Source organism: Chiloscyllium punctatum, chromosome 2 (assembly GCF_047496795.1).
Source record: "Chiloscyllium punctatum isolate Juve2018m chromosome 2, sChiPun1.3, whole genome shotgun sequence".
Taxonomy (NCBI): domain Eukaryota; kingdom Metazoa; phylum Chordata; class Chondrichthyes; order Orectolobiformes; family Hemiscylliidae; genus Chiloscyllium; species Chiloscyllium punctatum.
The window spans coordinates 63,325,915-63,344,092 of record NC_092740.1 but is presented as its reverse complement, the minus strand read 5'-3'; the positions used below and the strand labels follow the sequence as shown (position 1 = coordinate 63,344,092).

Sequence of the window (18,178 nt, the reverse complement as noted above, 5' to 3'; positions counted from 1 at the left end):
TACTGAACATGAAATGTCTTCCAGCAATTGATAAGGTGCCACAAAGGTCACCGCAGAAAATATAAGTTCACAATTTAAGAGGAAATATTTTGGAATGGACAGAAGTTTGGCTAGCTTATAGGACACAAAGTGTAGACATGAGTGCGTCATTTTCTGTTTTGTAAGAAGTTACTATTGATGTGCCACATGGATCTGAGCTAGGGTTTCAACGCTTTCATAATTGAAGGGATTGACAGTATGGTTGACAATTTGCTGTACAAAATATATGTAAGAAAGCAAGCGGTGAATAGGATATAAGGAGGCTACAGAAGGGATACCAATATAATAAAAACAACATTTTACATTATGCAAAATCCACTTGTCAACCAATCTGCGCTCTCGTATGAAAAATTCTTTTGCCCTTTACAATTTTTTTTTGCATTGCATTTTGTATTTCTTCAGAATAGTTTAGATGAGTGCAAAACAAAAATCTCAACAAAACATCTCTTTTCCTAAACAATGCTAAATTAAGGTTATTGTTTACTGTGAAGGAAATTGAATCAGAAGTTGCAAATTATGCTTCAGATATATAGGGCAATGTAGAGACCACAACTAAAATACTGTGCTGAAATAGTATTAATCTTTTTATGAAAATGCATTGGACAGAATTCTGAGAAGAGTTACCAGACTAATATTTGAAATGGGCAGTTGTGTTACAAGGAAAGGTTGGATAAATTAGGCCAGACTGTTGGAGTTTAAAAAAGAGACAACTTGACTGAAACACAAGATCCTGAAGGGTCTTGACAGGAAGAACATGGAAAAGATGCTCCCTCTTATAGAAGAATTTATAACAAAAGATTACTGTTTAAAAGTCAGCGGTAATCCATTTGAAACAGAAATGAGGCAACTTTTCTTTTCTCAGAGGGTCATAAATCACACTGCACAACTGGTCAGCTCTGCACCTACTTTAAACCCAAAGAAAAGGTGTACGTAGTTGGTAGCATTTTTAAATTTGCAGTTTGCTGAAACACATTCAAATTAATGCTCTGCGCACAATGCACTGGGTGGCAAGGGGTAAGGGGGCATTTAATTGGGCAGAACAGCCACAGCTTGGGATCCTTCAATCTTACTGCCCAGGTCTACATTATGTAAATGGCAGAAAGGACCTCCATAAGCTTCCCCACCTCATTCCAATTGGGGCACTTAAATGGAATAACATTCACTTAAAGATCTCATCCACTTATTCTGGCTTTCACCCAGCAGCTGAGGGAGTCGGGTGTATACTCTCCAAGTGAAACAACCAAAAAGCAACCCTATCGGAATGGTCTGCGGAGACTAAGGGTCCCCCACCGAAAGGCACACAATGTCCTGTTGCAGAAAATGGCACTGAAGAGGAAATCCTTCTGGTAGCTGCACAGACAGGGTTGACTAATCACCTTCCCCTATATCTGATACCTCACAAACCCCCTCCCACTATTACTCACCTGTGGCCCAGTCCCATAACAATCACAGGACTTGCGTTGGGTGCATTGCCGAACACCACACTGCCACGCAATGAAGTACCACACAAGTCCATTTATGATAGCGGTACCTCCACCCCTTGTCCTTGATCCTGTAGAAATACCTTTCGTGCTAGTGAGGGCAGGAATAGGAGGATAGAGCAGATGAATGCATGGCTGAGGAGCTGGTGTATGGGAGAAGGATTCACATTTTTGGATCACTGGAATTTCTTTTGGGTAGGAGTGACCTGTACAAGAAGGACAGATTGTACCTAAATTGGAAGGGGACTAATATACTAGCAGGGAAATTTGCTAGAACTGCAACTGCTTGGGAGGATTTAAACTAGTGATTTGGGGGGGGGGGGGGGGGGGGGGTGGGGGGGGGGGGTGGGTGGAGAAGAAAGATCCCGGGGAAATAGTGAGGAAAGAGATCGATCTGAGACAGGTACAGCTGAGAACAGAAGTGAGTCAAACAGTCAGGACAGGCAGGGACAAGGTAGGACTAATAAATTAAACTGCATTTATTTCAATGCAACGGACCTAACAGGGAAGGCAGATGAACTCAGGGCATGGTTAGGAATACGGGACTGGGATATCATAGCAATTACAGAAACATGGCTCAGGGATAGGCAGGACTGGCAGCTGAATGTTCCAGGATACAAATGCTACAGGAAGGATAGAAAGGGAGGCAAGAGAGGAGGGGGAGTGGTATTTTTGATAAGGCATAGCATTACAGCTGTGCTGAGGAAGGATATTCCCGGAAATACATCCAGGGAAGTTATTTGGGTGGAACTGAGAACTAAGAAACGGATGATCACATTATTGGGATTGTATTATAGACCCCCCCAATAGTCAGAGGGAAATTGAGAAACAAACTTGTAAGGAGATCTCCGCTATCTGTAAGAATAATAGGGTAGTTATGGTAGGGGATTTTAACTTTCCAAACATCGACTGGGGCTGCCATAATGTTAAAGGTTTAGATGGAGAAGTGTGTACAAGACAATTTTCTGATTCAGTATGTGGATGTACCTACTAGAGAAGGACCTATTCTTGGGAAATAAGGCAGGGCAGGTGACTGAGGTGTCAGTGGGGGAGCACTTTGGGGCCAGCAATCATAATTCTATTCGTTTTAAAATAGTGATTGAAAAGGATAGACCGGATCTAAAAGTTGAAGCTCTAAACTGGAGAGGCGCCAATTTTGATAGTATTAGGCAAGAACTTTCGAAAGCTGATTGGAGGCAGATGTTCGCAGGTAAAGGGATGGCTGGAAAATGGTAAGCCTTCAGAAATGAGATAACAAGAATCCAGGGAAAGTATATTCCTGTCAGGGTGAAAGGAAAGGCTGGTAGGTATAGGGATGCTGGATGACTAAAAAAATTGAGGGTTTGGTTAAGAAAAAGAAGGAAGCATATGTCAGGTATAGACAGGATAGATCGAGTGAACCCTTAGAAGAGTATAAAGAAAGAAAGTAGGAGTATACTTAAGAGGGAAATCAGGAGGGCAAAACGGGGACATGAGATAGCTTTGGCAAACAGAATTAAGGAGAATCCAAAGGGTTTTTACTAATATATTAAGGACAAAAGGGTAACTAGGGAGAGAATAGGGCCCCTCAAAGATCAGCAAGGCAGCCTTTGCGTGGAGCCACAGAAAATGGGGGAGATACTAAATGAATATTTTGCATCAGTATTTACTGTGGAAAAGGATATGGAAGATATAGACTGTAGGGAAATAGATGGTGACATCTTGCAAAATGTCCAGATTACAGAGAAGGAAGTGCTGGATATCTTGAAATGGTTAAAAGTGGATAAATCCCCAGGACATGATCAGGTGTATCGGAGAACTCTGTGGGAAGCTAGAGAAGTGATTGCTGGGCCTCTTGCTGAGATATTTGTACCATCGATAGTCACAGGTGAGGTGCCGGAAGACTGGAGGTTGGCAAACGTGGTGCCACTATTTAAGAATGGCAGTAAAGACAAGCCAGTGAACTATAGACCAGTGAGCCTGACTTCGGTGGTGGGCAAGGTGGAGGGAATCCTGAGGGACAGGATGCACATGTATTTGGAAAGGCAAGGACTGATTCGGGATAGTCAACATGGTTTTGTGCGTGGAAAATCATGTCTCACGAACTTGATTGAGTTTTTTGAAGAAGTAACAAAGAAGATTGATGAGGACAGAGCAGTAGATGTGATCTATATGGACTTCAGTAAGACGTTCGACAAGGTTCCCCATGGGAGACTGATTAGTAAGGTTAGATCTCACGGAATACAAAGAGAACTAGCCATTTGGATACAGAACTGACTCAAAGGTAGAAGACAGAGAGTGGTGGCGGAGAGTTGTTTCTCAGTTGGAGGCCTGTGACCACATCGGTGCTAGGCCCTCTACTTTTTGTCATTTACATAAAAGATTTGGATGCAAGCATAAGAGGTACAGTTAGTAAGTTTGCAGATGACACCAAAATTGGAGGTGCAGTGGACAGCGAAGAAGGTTACCTCAGATTACAACAGGATCGGGACCAGATGGGCCAATGGGCTGAGAAGTGGCAGATGGAGTTTAATTCAGTAAATGCGAGTTGCTGCATTTTGGGAAAGCAAATCTTAGCAGGACTTATACACTTAATGGTAAGGTCCTAGGAGTGTTGCTGAACAAAGAGACTTTGCAGTGCAGGTTCATAGCTCCTTGAAAGTGGAGTCGCAGGTAGATAGGGTAGTGAAGGCGGCGTTTGATATGCTTTCCTTTATTGGTCAGAGTATTGAGTACAGGAATTGGGAGGTCATGTTGCAGCTGTACAGGACATTAGTTAGGCCACTGCTGGAATACTGCATGCAATTCTGGTCTCCTTCCTATCGGAAAGATGTTGTGAAACTTGAAAGGGTTCAGAAAAGATTCACAAGGATGTTGCCAGGGTTGGAGGATCTGAGCTACTGGGAGAGGCTGAACAGGCTGGGGCTGTTTTCTCTGGAGTGCCGGAGGCTGAAGGGTAACCTTATAAAGGTTTATAAAATTATGAGGGACATGGATAGGGTAAACAGACAAAGTCTTTTCCCTGGGGTCGGGGAGTCCAGAACTAAAGGGCATAGGTTTAGGGTGAGAAGGGAAAGATATAAAAGAGACCTAAGGGACAATGTTTTCACGCAGTGGGTGGTACGTGTATAGAATGAGCTGCTAGAGGATGTGGTGGAGGCTGGTACAATTGCAACATTTAAGAGGCCTTTGGATGGGTATATGAATAGGAAGGGTTTGTAGAGATATCGGCCGGACTAGATTGGTTTGGGATATCTGGTCGGCATGGACGGGTTAGACCGAAGGGTCTGTTTCCATGCTGTACATCTCTATGACTCTGAATGATCTGTTGACCCTTTATATGGCAAGGTCTCCTGAAATGATGAAATAGTGGCATTGCTGGCTCTCAACCCAGCGGGCAAGACCCCCATCGTCTACATTAAAACTCACCCATAAGTTTCAGACAGGAAAAATCCTCAGTCTCAAATGATTTCCAGCTTTCCTCTTGCATTGCAGTATCTATGGTAAGTTCGCAAAAGAACGGAAATGCTTCCTCAAATTAATACCTTTTTCATGACTGAAGTCTTGTGGTGAAAATAACATTCCAAGTACCTTTTTGGTGGTTTAACAACGATATCTTCACACAAAAAAAATGACAGGAGCATCATGATAATTAACAGCTTTAAAAATCCCTTTAAAAATAAGCTCAGTATCCCTCAAGGCAACAAGACAAAGACTGGTACTCCCTGTTGAAGATTAATCAATGTTTTAATTTTCTTAATCTAGCAGCAAAATAGAGACATAAAGTTGTGGTTCTTGTATGGTTTTCAATCCATCAGTACCTCCCATGTGCACAAATCTGGAGGAGGTCAGTTCAGTTTTAATATGTACTGCATATAATGTAAAGAAAATACTCTCCAGTGAGGAAATGAAGCAGCTTTGTGCACTTGCTGCTGAATGCATTACAGCTGCCTTCCAACCTGCACATTTAATGAGTTTCAAATTGCTAGTGAGGTCAAGTCAATCAATATTCATGAAAATACATCACATTTTCACAATAGTGACTTAGAATTTCTAATTTCTCACCCACATCGAGCCAGTTTAGTATTGTAAATCTAAAAATCAGTGGGGGACTTCATCAATTCAGCTGATCTCCACATGCAGCAGTCTTCAACTTTTATGTCGACCTTCAAAAATGTTTATTTGTGTTCATGAAAAGAAGGGAAGACCAGGCGCTAAGCAGTACAATATTTTTACCTTAGAGAACAATGATAGCATTGCACTATATCTGACATGGTATGTACAAACAAGTAAAGCATCATCTGTTCCATAACAGATCTTAACATCAACATCTAAAGAGCAAACATCCTAAATCACTGAATATTTTTATTTTCTACACCAGCTCACTATATCACTGTTGGTTTAGACCAAACCTTTAAGATGTGGAAGGAAAACTTGTTGCATAATTCCAGCATTTTCTACTCTCACATCAGCCACCAAGGGCAAATAAGGTCAACTGTTCTTATGACTGAAATCTGTTCCAGTATATCGGCCACAGCTTCCAGCCAGAAATTCTTCCGTCAGAATTTAAAATAAATCTTTCATAGGATGTGGTCATTGCTGACTAAGCCGACATTCTAATGCCCTCAAGAAGGCGGTAGAGAGTTGCATTCTTGAACCAATGCAGTCTATGTCAACCAGGTCCATTCTACTATCAATGCACTTCCAGGATTTTGACCCAGAAACAGTGAAGCAACACCAATACATTTCCAAGTCAGGATGGTACGAGACAAGGAGGGGAACTTGTAGGTGGTGGTATAACATTTATCTGCTGTCCTTGTCGTTCTTGAAGGTAGAGGTTGTGGGTTTAGAAGTTTTATCAAAGGAATTTTGTGGGTTATTGCAGTGCATCTGATGGATGGCGCACACAGCTGCAGCAATGTACCGGTGGTGAAAGGAATCATTGTTAAAGATGACGGATGTGGTGAAAATCAAATGGCCTGCTTCATTCTGGATGATCTTGAGCTTCTTGAGTATTGTTGCAGCTGTGCTCACCCAAGCAAGTGAATCACAGTCCTGTCTTGTGCCTTGTGCTTCCCCACCATCTACTGGGGACACAAGAGGGGAGTTACTGACTGCTTTATTCCCAGCTAATACCATTCAAATGCTGCCTTGATGACGTGAGCAGTCAGTTTCACTTCCTTTTTCAGTTCAGCTCGTCTGTCTACCCTTTTAATTTCAAAGTATACTGAAAGTAAACTGAAACTGTTCTCATCAAACAATCCCAGATCAGGTACAGCATAGGGTTAGATAGAGTAAAGCTGCCTCAAGAACTTTCTTGAATGTAAATTCCAATTTCTCCCAGAATCCATCACGAAACCACTGGGCATACAGACTGGCTGTCAGCAGATTCAACTTTACTTTGCTCCCACTCTTGTCCCTTATTGTGAACGGTAAGTAAACTTGCATTCTTAACCTGCACAATGATGAATATGGATTAGATTACCTCTACTCGTTTAAACAGAAAGCAAAGCTTCCTCCACACTGTTCCCATCAAACGGTCAGAGAACATGGGGTTACATAGACAGTAAAGATTCTCTACTATTTTAACCCAACAGTAAAGCTCACTCTACTCTTTTGAACCAAAACTAAAGATACCTCTACACTTTTAAACTGAAACAAGTCCTCTTTATATACTGTCAACCATCAAACACTCCCAGGACAGGGACAACACAGGGTCAGAAACAGAGTAAACTACCCTATTCTTTTTTAAACTGGAAACAAACTAATAGTAAACTCCCTTGAGACTGCTGCCATCAAACACTCCCAGGACAGAGTTACAGAGCAAAGCTTCATCCACTTCTTTTGAAACAGAAAATCAAAAAATAATAATGAAACAGCCCCTGCTGGGGCACTGTACCACAATAAAACACAATTTAATAGTTGAACTGAACCTTATGTAACGAAACAGAAACTTACTAAATTAAAATCACATTGCTGGAGCTGATGATGCACCCTGCCCCTGCGGTGCCCACCTGTCTCAAAAAGCCTCAGGCCACTAAGTGCCACGTGCTTCCTCTGAGCATGAATGAAAACCGCGGAAGGAGGACAGACAGTCAGAAATGACAACCTCCATCATGATTACCGTGGTTACCGTGGCCAGGCCCAGGAACAGATCCACGCAAAGGGCCTCCTTCTCATCCACACACCAGGTGCCCGTAGATCAGGAGCATGGGGCTGGAGTGCAACCAAAATAAGGAGCAATACCTTCAAAATACTAAAAATGCGCTGCAAACAGAAACAACGCACATATGAAAAATAGTTTGTCCCAGGCCACCAAAAAATTGAACATGGAGTCAGTGGTCCTGGCGGGGATCATAGAGTCAGTTGTCCCTGCAGTCTCCAGTGAACTTTATCTACCATTGCACGGGACTGCCACGTGCAGCACTCTCCACCCAAGAACCCTGACTGAACAGGGGGCTCTCCAGTAGGGATCTCCGTCACCAGAGGGCAAAATATCATGCCAAGGTGTATCTGAACAACAGGCAAAGGTGGGGAAGTGGAGAGTGTGCAGGAGCAGCCCATACAGTAAACACCTTTGTACCACTCAAAAGGGCATAGGGAAGACGTGTCAACTAAAACTATAATGAGCTGAGTGATCCTGGTGGAACCCAAACTTATTATTTAGTAAGTACACCATTCATCACTTTGCTGATGAGAGCAGACTACTGCAGCAATAATTAGCTGAGTTGGATTTGTTGAGGGGAAATTCTTGCAAACAATCCATGAACACTTGCCCCTCACTGTCCCTTACACTTGCCAGTGTGGATAATTAAGTCTCCCATTTTAACTACTCTAGAATGTTGACCTTTTTCTAATTTCCCTGAAGATTTATTTCTTTACATCCTTTCCACTAGTTGATGGTGTGTAAACTACAGAGTAATGTAATTGCACACTTTTTATTCTCTAGCTCCTAGCCAAACTGACTCTGTCTTGAACTCTGAGACATCTGTCTTCTCCAGCACTGCAATGTTCTCCTTAACAAATAATGATATCCGTCATCTTTTCCTTCCTTTTCGATATTTCTAGAACATCTTATGCCCAGAAATACTTAACACCCACGCTTGCCCTTCCTTGAGCCAGAACTCTGTCACAACATCATAATTCCACATTGGAATCTGCATCTGTATCTCCCCAACCCTATTTACTTTACTCCATGTATGTACACACATGCATGAATGTTAACTGTTTTGATCTACCTTTCTTTCTCCCCTACTCTGACTTCACCTATTAACTTATTATTATCTATGTTAGTGCCAGCCCTGCTGAATTAGTTTAAACTTGCCAAAACAATCCACAATGAACTCAGCGCCAGTTTTGTTCAGGTGAAGCTCCTCTGGATTATACAGGTTGCCCCACACCCATTGTGAGTGTCCCAGGAATACAAAGCCCTCCCCTCCAATCATGCAGAAATCTGCCTTTTCCTCCCATTCTGTTCTCACTTGTACATGGGACTTGGAGCAATCTGGTGGTTACTACATTTGTGGTCCTGCTTGCTAACTTTCTACCCAGCTCCCTAAATTCTGACTGCAGGACCACATCGTCCTTCCTTTCCAAGTCATTGATACTAACATGGACCACAACCTCTGGCAGCCCACCCTCTCCTCAAAAGATATCCAAGAACAACTCTGTGACTGCCTTTAACCTGGCATCAAAGAGTCAACATTCCATCCTGAACTAATGCTGATGGCAGAGAAATGTCTGCTTGTTCACCTCACAAAACCCATATCATTGTTACTCCTCCTTTCTTCCCTCCTGTATATACAGGCCGCTTGCAGTACCAAAAGCTTGGTTCTGGCTGCACTTTCTTGAGGAATCCTCATCAGCTTCCAAAATAGAAAACCAATTTGTGAGCAGGACCTCAGGGGATTCCTGATTCTCTGACTGCCTGGTAGTCTCATCCCCTTCCTTCGTCCAGTCCCTTGAGCTGCAATGTAACCATCTCTCTCAGCACATTATCCATATAACTCTTAGCATTGTGGATGCACCAGTGTCTCCAGCTGCTGCTTGAGCTCAAGTTTCTGCAGCTGGGAGCAATTCCTGCACATGGTCATCATGGACACCAGTAGGGTCCATGACATATGCATATCAACTTACTTTCTTTACATTTTCATGTGATAGGAGTGCCGCCAATGTGACCCATCATCAACCACCTAGAACTGAGTGGCTTGTTAAGTCCCTTCAGAGGATATTTAAGCAATTTGTTGAGCGTATGGATTCACATGTAGGCCAGACCAAGCGAGGAAGGGCGTTCACAGAAGGACATTAGTGAACTTGATGAATTTTCATGACAATTTATGGTAGCTGGTATGGTCACTACCACAGAAAATTTTTTTGTTTTAGAAAATTTACATTACCATTACAACTCCACTTCCCTTTAATATTTGAACACACAGCTGGAGCAATTCCTAAATCTGATCTCGAAATCTCAGATAGATGGCTAGCTGGAGATCTTGGCTGAAGCATAGGTGGATGTTTCTGGTGTTATTCAGTTCAGCTCCAAACCAGATTTTGTTCTAAAAGTCAACCATTAGGTTTGCATGCCACATTGATGTATGACATGGTTCAGGGTTATTGTACATCAACCTGAATAGTTAGAGTCATAGAGCCATTTTCTAATTAAACCAAACATCCAGCCTCTTTATATTCTGTCAAGCTGATGTTGTGAAATTTCTGCATGTTCCTCAGCAATATGTCATGCCCCAACCATCTTCACCTGTTTCACCATTGATCTTCCCTTCATAAATGGTCAAAGATGGGAATGCTTGAGAATTGCTCAACATTCAGAACCCTTTAAAACTCCTCTGATACTGAAATAATCAGTGCCTGCATGCATCAGGACCTGCTGAACAGTTTCCTATTGGCTGACAAGTGACAGTAACATTTGTGCCAAGGCAACAACCACCGCTAAGACAGAACTTAACAATTGCCTTTGATATTCAATGGCAAACCATTGCCAAATCTCTACTATCAACATCCCAGAGGTTTATGAGTAACGAGAATCCTAACTGAATCAGCCATATAAACACTGTGACAAGAACAGGTCATAAACTAGAAATTCCACAATAAGTAACCCAACTCATGACTTCCCAAAGACTTTCTATGATATACAGGAGTGTTAGGGAGGATTTGGAAGATTGGCTTAATGAGAAAAGACATCAGGTGATTGTAGAAGGCTGTTTGTATGACTGGATGACAATGTCCAGAGGCATACCATGGGGATTAGTGCTGGGTTTGTTACTGATGTAGGTGAGAATGTGGGGAATGATAAGTAAGTGTGCAGATTAAGGAAAAAAGGGTAAATAGGGAGAGAATAGGGCACCTCAAAGATCAGCAAGGCAGCCTTTGTGTGGAGCCACAGAAAATGGGGGAGATACTAAATGAGTACTTTGCATCAGTATTTACCGTGGAAAAGGATATGGAAGATATAGACTGTAGGGAAATAGATGGTGACACCTTACAAAATGTCCAAATTACAGAGGAGTAAGTTCTGGATGTCTTGAAATGCATAAAAGTGGATAACTCCCCAGGACCTGATCAGGTCTACCCTAGAATTCTGTGGGAAGCTAGAGAAGTGATTGCTGGGCCTCTTGCTGAGATATTTGTATCATCGATGGTCACAGGTGAGGTGCTGGAAGACTGGAGGTTGGCTAACATGGTGCCACTGTTTAAGAAGGGTGGTAAGGACAAGCCAGGGAACTATAGACCAGTGAGCCTGACATAGGTGGTGAGCAAGTTGTTGGAGAGAATCTTGAGGGACAGGATGTACGCGTATTTGGAAAGGCAAGGACGGATTAGGACTAGTCAACATGGTTTTGTGCATGGGAAATCAGGTCTCACAAACGAGATTGAGTTTTTTGAAGAAGTAACAAAGAGGATTGATGAGGGCAGAGTGGTAGATGTGAACTATATGGACTTCAGTAAGGCGTTCGACAAAGTTCCCCATGGGAGATGGTTAGCAAGGTTAGATCTCAAGGAATACAGGGAGAACTAGCCATTTGGATACAGAATTAGCTCAAAGGTAGAAGACAGAGGGTGGTGGTGGAGGGTTGTTTTTCAGACTGGAGGCCTGTGACCAGTGGAGTGCCACAAGGATCAGTGCTGGGTCCTCTACTTTTTGTCATTTACATAAAAGATTTGGATGCAAGCATAAGAGGTACAGTTAGTAAGTTTGCAGATGACACCAAAATGTGGAGGTGCAGTGGACAGCAAAGAAGGTTACCTCACATTACAACAGGATCTTGACCAGATGGGCCAATGGGCTGAGAAGTGGCAGACGGAGTTTAATTCAGATAAAAGTGAGGTGCTGCATTTTGGGAAAGCAAATCCTAGCAGGACATATACATGTAATGGTAAGGTCCTAGGGAGTGTTGCTGAACAAAGAGACCTTGCAGTGCAGGTTCATAGCTCCTTGAAAGTGGAGTCACAGGTAGATAGGATAGTGAATGTAAGCTTTCTTTTATTGGTCAGAGTATTGAGTACAGGAGTTGGGAGGTCATGTTGCGGCTGTACAGGACATTGGTTAGGCCACTGTTGGAATATTGCGTGCAATTCTGGTCTCCTTCCTATCAGAAAGATGTTGTGAAACTTGAAATGGTTCAGAAAAGATTTACAAGGATGTTGCAAGGGTTGGAGGATTTAAGCTATAGGGAGAGGCTGAACAGGCTGGGGCTGTTTTCCCTGGAGCGTTGAAGGCTGAGGGGTGACCTTATAGAGGTTTACAAAATTATGAGGGGCATGGATAGGATAAATAGACAAAGTCTTTTCCCTGGAGCGTTGAAGGCTGAGGGGTGACCTTATAGAGGTTTACAAAATTATGAGGGGCATGGATAGGATAAATAGACAAAGTCTTTTCCCTGGAGTCAGGGAGTCCAGAACTAGAGGGCATAGGTTTAGGTTGAGAGGGGAAAGATATAAAAGAGACTTAAGGGGCAACTTTTTCACACAGAGGGTGGTACTTGTATGGAATGAGCTGCCAGCGGAAGTGGTGGAGGCTGGTACAATTACAACATTTAAGAGGCATTTGGATGGGTATATGAATAGGAAGGGTTTGGAGGGATATGGGCCGGATGCTAGCAGGTGGAACTAGATTTGGTCCGCATGGATGGTTTGGACCGAAGGGTCTGTTTCCATGCTGTACATCTCAATGACTCTAGATGGCACAAAGATTGGTTAAGTGATTGATAGTGAGGAAGAATGAAGATATAGACAGATTGGTCAGATGGGCAGCTCAAAGGCAGATGTAATTTGATAAAGATGGAAGATGAAAACCCTGAGAAGTGTGAGGTGATGCACTTTGGAAGAAGTAACAAGGGAATAGCCAATGAATGGCAGGAAGCTCAGAGGAACAGGATCACCTAAGGCAGAAGGACTGGTTAATAGGGTAGTTAACAAGGCACATGGGACATATGTTTTAATCAACTATGGCAGAGATTCTAAGAGCAAAGAAGTTTTGTTGGATCAGTACAAAAGATTGGTGAGGCCACTGATGGAATAATGTGTGCAGTTTTGATCACCATACTGTTGGAAGGATGCACTGGAGCGGTCACAGAGGAGATTCACCAAATGCTGTCTGGGATGGAGCATTTTAGCTACGAAGAGAGAGTGGAGTGGGTTGTGCTGTTTTCTTTGGAGCAGGAAAGACTCAGGGTGCACTAAAATAAAACCAGGAACTGAGTGTGCCAGAAATCTTACAAAAAACAGAAATTGCTGAAGGAGCTCAGCAAGTCTGACAGCATCTGTGGAAAGAAAGCAGAATCAACATCTCAGTGTTTTGATGAAGGGTCACTGGACCCAAAACATTGAGTCTGAGGGGGGACCTGATTGAACTGTATAAGATTGCAAGGGGCATGGACAGGATGAAGAGAAAGTAGCTGTTCTCCTCATTTGAAAGATCAATAACAAGAGGGGACATAATTTTAAGGTGAAGATCAGGAGGTTTAGAGAGGATCTGAGGAAAGTTTTTATTAACCAGTGGGTAGTGGGAACCTGGATTGCACTACCCAGGAGGGTAGTAGAGTTGGGAAAGCTCACAACTTTTTAAAAGTACATAGGTGAGCACTGGAAATGTTAAACATTCAAGGCCAATTGCTGGAAAGTGGGATTAGCATTGATATGTTAGCACAGACACAATGGACCAAAGGGCATCTTCTATATTGTATGACTCTATGACATCTCAGATGTCTTGCTGAGTGCATCTCCAACAACACTCACACAGTTTGATTCCATGAAGGCCACAGCAGTCCACTTGATCAGTATCCCTTAGACATCAGCAGCACACTGCAACAGCCTATACCATACACACAAAGCACTGCAGTAAATCATCAAAGGTCCTTCAACAGCATCTCCCAAGCCTGTGATAATAGAAGAAAGACACCATTCATGTGAGTACCATCTACAAGCTCTCCTCTGTAGGCCATAACCTAACTTTTATTGGGAGGTCATGTTGCAGTTGTACAGGACATTGGTTTGGCCAGTTTTGGAATACTGTGTACATTTCTGGTTTCCCTCCTATCAGAAGGATGTTGTGAAACGTGAAAGGGTTCAAGTAAGATTTACAAGGATGTTGCCAGGTTTGGAGGATGAGAGCTATAGGGAGAGGCTTAATATGCTGGGGATGGTTTCCCAGGAGTGCCAGATGACCTTATAGAGGTTTATAAAATCATGAGGGGTACGTATAGTAAATAGACAAGTTTTTTTTACCTTGGGGTGGGGGGGTCCAGAACTAGAGGGCATAGGTTTAGGGTGGGAGAGGGATCTAAGGGGCCACTTTTACATTCAGAGGGTGCTGAATGTATGAAATGAGCTGCCAGAGGAAGTGGTGGAAGCCGGTACAATTACAACATTTAAAAGGCATTTGGATGGACATATAAGGAGGAAGGGTTTTGAGGGATATGGGCCAAGTGCTGGCAAATGGGACTACATTAGGTTAGGATACCTGGTTGGCATGGATTAGTTGGACCGAAGGGTCTGTTTCCATGCTGTACATCTCTATGACTCTAAAATGAACAAAAAGATACATGAAATCTGCTCTAGTGAAAAGGGAATCAGTCAGATGATGCCCTACTGATCTGTAAAGTCACTGGTATCAATATTTCAGTGTCTGAAAGAGTGCATGTATAATTAAGTGCTGTAACTCAACAGTAATTGACTAAACTGTCACAGTTTGTCTGAAAGACTGAATTCCAGTTAAAAACAGACCAGGACATCAAATCAGATAACGTGGACTATTTGTCAGCCAAACAGAGAGTATTTGATTATAGAGATTGTGAAAAATCCTATCTGAGCAGACAATACATGAAGCAAGATAAAGTGATGTTCCAATGCTGCTTTCAGTCAGAAACATTGTAACTGAAGAAACAGGAGCAGCAAACACTGGAGAGGCAGAATCTGTGATTGAAGAAGTAGCTCCACACAAATTCTATTTCATTCATGCCAAATATTCCTCCAATCAAACTAAACATTATTTTTGAAGGCTTACCAAGATGCTTAAAGAACAATATTTGAAATTAACTATTTGTCTCTCTCCACAAGTGTTCCAAGCCTCTGAGTAATTCCAGCACTTTCTCTTTTTATTTCTGATTTCAGCAGATGCAGTCATTGCTTTTGTTATGCAAACTAATTGAATTTTCTAATTCTGGTTGTGATTTTGATTTTTTTGTGCACACTATCTCCTTACCTTTAGACCACATTTGAGGTTTAATCGAGTGCTATGCTGCCAGATCAGCAGTGATATTACCCGCTCACTGACTTCATGCCAACAGAAAAGCCAATCTTGAGCTGCTCAGTCCTAGCCATTGCTCTCTTCCTTTCAGGGACACAACATAAACCCAGAAGAGACAAAACACAAACAGATAGTGGGGATTGTATATACTTTCAAACTGTGGTGTTAATATTGGGGAAGACATTAAACGTGAAATTAGATGCTCAAGCAATAAAGATACAGCTGTAGTTATGAGCGACTTTAATCTGCATATAGATTGGGCAAATCAAATCAGTAATAATCTGACAAAGGAGGAGTTACTAGACTGTGTATAAAATGGATTTCTGGATCAATACGTTGAGGAACCAATTAAAGAACAGGCCATCCCAGACTGGGTATTATGTAACAAGAAAAGAGTAATCGACAATCTAGCTCTGCGAAGTGCCTTTAGGAAAAGCAAATACAATACAATAGAATTCTTCATTAAGATGGAGAGTGACATAGTTAATTCTAAAACTAAGATCCTGAATCTAAAAGGAAACTACAATGACATGAGACGTGAGCTGGTGATGAGAAATTGTACCATTAACATTACTATAAAAGTTAATTAAAGAATTGATGGTAGATAAGTAATGGCAATCATTTAAATCGTCCATAGAGGAACTGCAACAATAGTTGCTTCCTGGCTAGTACTGAAATAAAATGAGAAAGTGACCTAAAAATTAGCTAAGAAGGGAAATTAGGGATAGTATTAAGTGTAAAAACAAAACAAGGGAGATTAGACATAGCATTAGCTGCAAAGAAGGGACATACAAATTATCCCAAAAAAAAGCAGACCTGAAGATTGGGAGAAACTGATATTTTAAAGGAGGACAAAGGGATTGATCAAGAAGGGAAAAATAGAGTTCGAGAGTACATATGCAGAGAACATACAAATTGATGGCAAAACCTTCCAAGGATATAGGAAGAGAATAAAGATTAGTGAAGACAAGTGTAGGTCCCTTACAATCAAAATAGGGCAAGTGCAATGGAGAACAAGAAGATGGCAGACCAATTAAATACTGTCTTCATAAAAAAGGCCACAAATAACATCCCAGAAAGGTCTTGAAAGGGAGGAACTGCAGGAAATCAGTATCAGGAGAGAAATGGTGTTGGGCAAGTTGTTAGGCTGATAACACCCCCAGCACCTGAAGATCAACATCCCAGACTACATAAGGAAGTCACCCTAGAAATCATGGATGCACTGGTGGTCATCTTTCAAGATTCTATAGAGTTGGGAAAAGTTCCTATAGATTGAAGGGTAGCTGAAGTAACCCCAATATTTAAAAAAGAAGGCAGAGAGGAAAAAGGAAATTGCAGACTGGTTAGTCTGATCTTGGCAGTAAGAGTTAATGCTAGAGTCCACAATAAAATATTTAGTAGCAAAGCACTTGGAAAATAGTGACAAGATTAGTCAGAGTTAGCATAGATTTACAACAGGGAAATCATACTTGACAAAGCTACTGAGTTTTTCAAGGATACAATGAGTAGACTTGATAAGGGAAGCCAGTGGATGTGGTTTGTTGAACTTTCAGTAGGCTTTCAAGGTGGCCCCACATAAGAGACTGGAATGTAACATTAAAATGCATGGGATTGGGGGTAGTGTCCTGATATGGATAAAGAACTGGTTGGTAGACAGGATGCAAAGAGTAAGAATAAACAAGTCATTTTCCAAGTGGCAGCTAGTGACTTCTGGGGTACTACCCAAATTGAACACCAGTTATTACCAATATCCATTAATGAGTTGCATGAGGAAACTAAATATATCTCCAACAAAAAACAGAAGTTGCTGGAAAAACTCAGCAGGTCTACCAGCATCTTTGGAGAGAAATAAGAGTCAACATTTCAGGTCGAGTGACCTTTCCTCAAAGTCAATTTCTTCAAGTTTGCAGACAGCATAAAGCTTAGAGAGAGGGTAAACTGTGAGGATGGTGCAGATATGCTACCGTGCGATTTGGATAAATTGAGTAAATGGACAAATGAATAGCAAACAAAGTATAATGTGGACGCAAAACTTTGAAGGGGGCAAAAACATGTCCCGGTATTGAGTTGGATGGTCTGCCGTGCCTATATTAAATAGCGCCGCAGTCTCGGAGGGCTGAATGTCCTACTATTGCTCCTATTTTCTATGAGAGCGGAGCTACCTTCACTGGGACCGGCTACTCGGAACTTAGGTCATTTACCAAAACAATTCCCCGCAGCTCGGGGGCCTCTGTCGTTACGAGTAAAGCCCAGGATTCCAGCATCAGATGGAAAAGAGATTCCCTTGTTCAGCCTCGGACAGCAGCGAATAATCTCAGACAAGACCACAGTCCAAAGAGAGTTTTGTCCGATTTGAATCAATTTGGGATCACGCCATAAACCTACTGAAAGGTCGAAATGGTACTCACTTGGTGGTCAATAACGTTCACAAATCAGATCCAGGATCCCCATGAAAATAGATTAAGTTCGGCAGCAATCTTTGCAGTGGTGATGGCGTGCTTCTTGTCACTTTTACACTTCGGGAGTCCAGCAGATTTTTAAAGTTAAAAATAAACAAACCGCTTCTCACATCAAAGGCTCAGCTCCATCTCGATAACACGACGGGCGCAGCCATGTTGTGATCTCTCAATGAGCCTGCGCAGCGGCGTTGACCTCTGGGATTTGTAGTTCTATAATTCACGGAAGGAGGTGTCGCCTCCAGCGGCTGCCAAGTGGACTACAACTCCCAAACTGCAGCAGACAACGTTTCTGCACGCTGACAATATGCTACAATCCACATGTGTGCACGAGCGGATTGTAGTTAGAGCAGAGAATCATCTCCTTGCACTGTAGGAGTACAACACCACATTATAAACGCTAATGTGTTTTCGGTAATCATTATGCAGATACTGCAAAATCTGAAATGTTAAAAGATTAA

The 18,178-nt window shown here is 42.2% G+C and overlaps 1 protein-coding gene across 3 annotated transcripts in view; it reads right to left on the bottom strand.

Moving 5' to 3' along the window:
- rgmb (repulsive guidance molecule BMP co-receptor b) overlaps window positions 1-17,876 on the bottom strand; it is a 172,920-nt gene extending 155,044 nt beyond the window's left edge. For all 3 annotated transcript variants that reach the window (XM_072583534.1, XM_072583542.1, XM_072583551.1), the window contains exon 1: window positions 17,670-17,876. The gene's annotated coding sequence lies outside the window, so the exon portion shown is untranslated. The remainder of the gene's footprint in view (window positions 1-17,669) is intronic.
- Window positions 17,877-18,178: the final 302 nt, after the last annotated feature.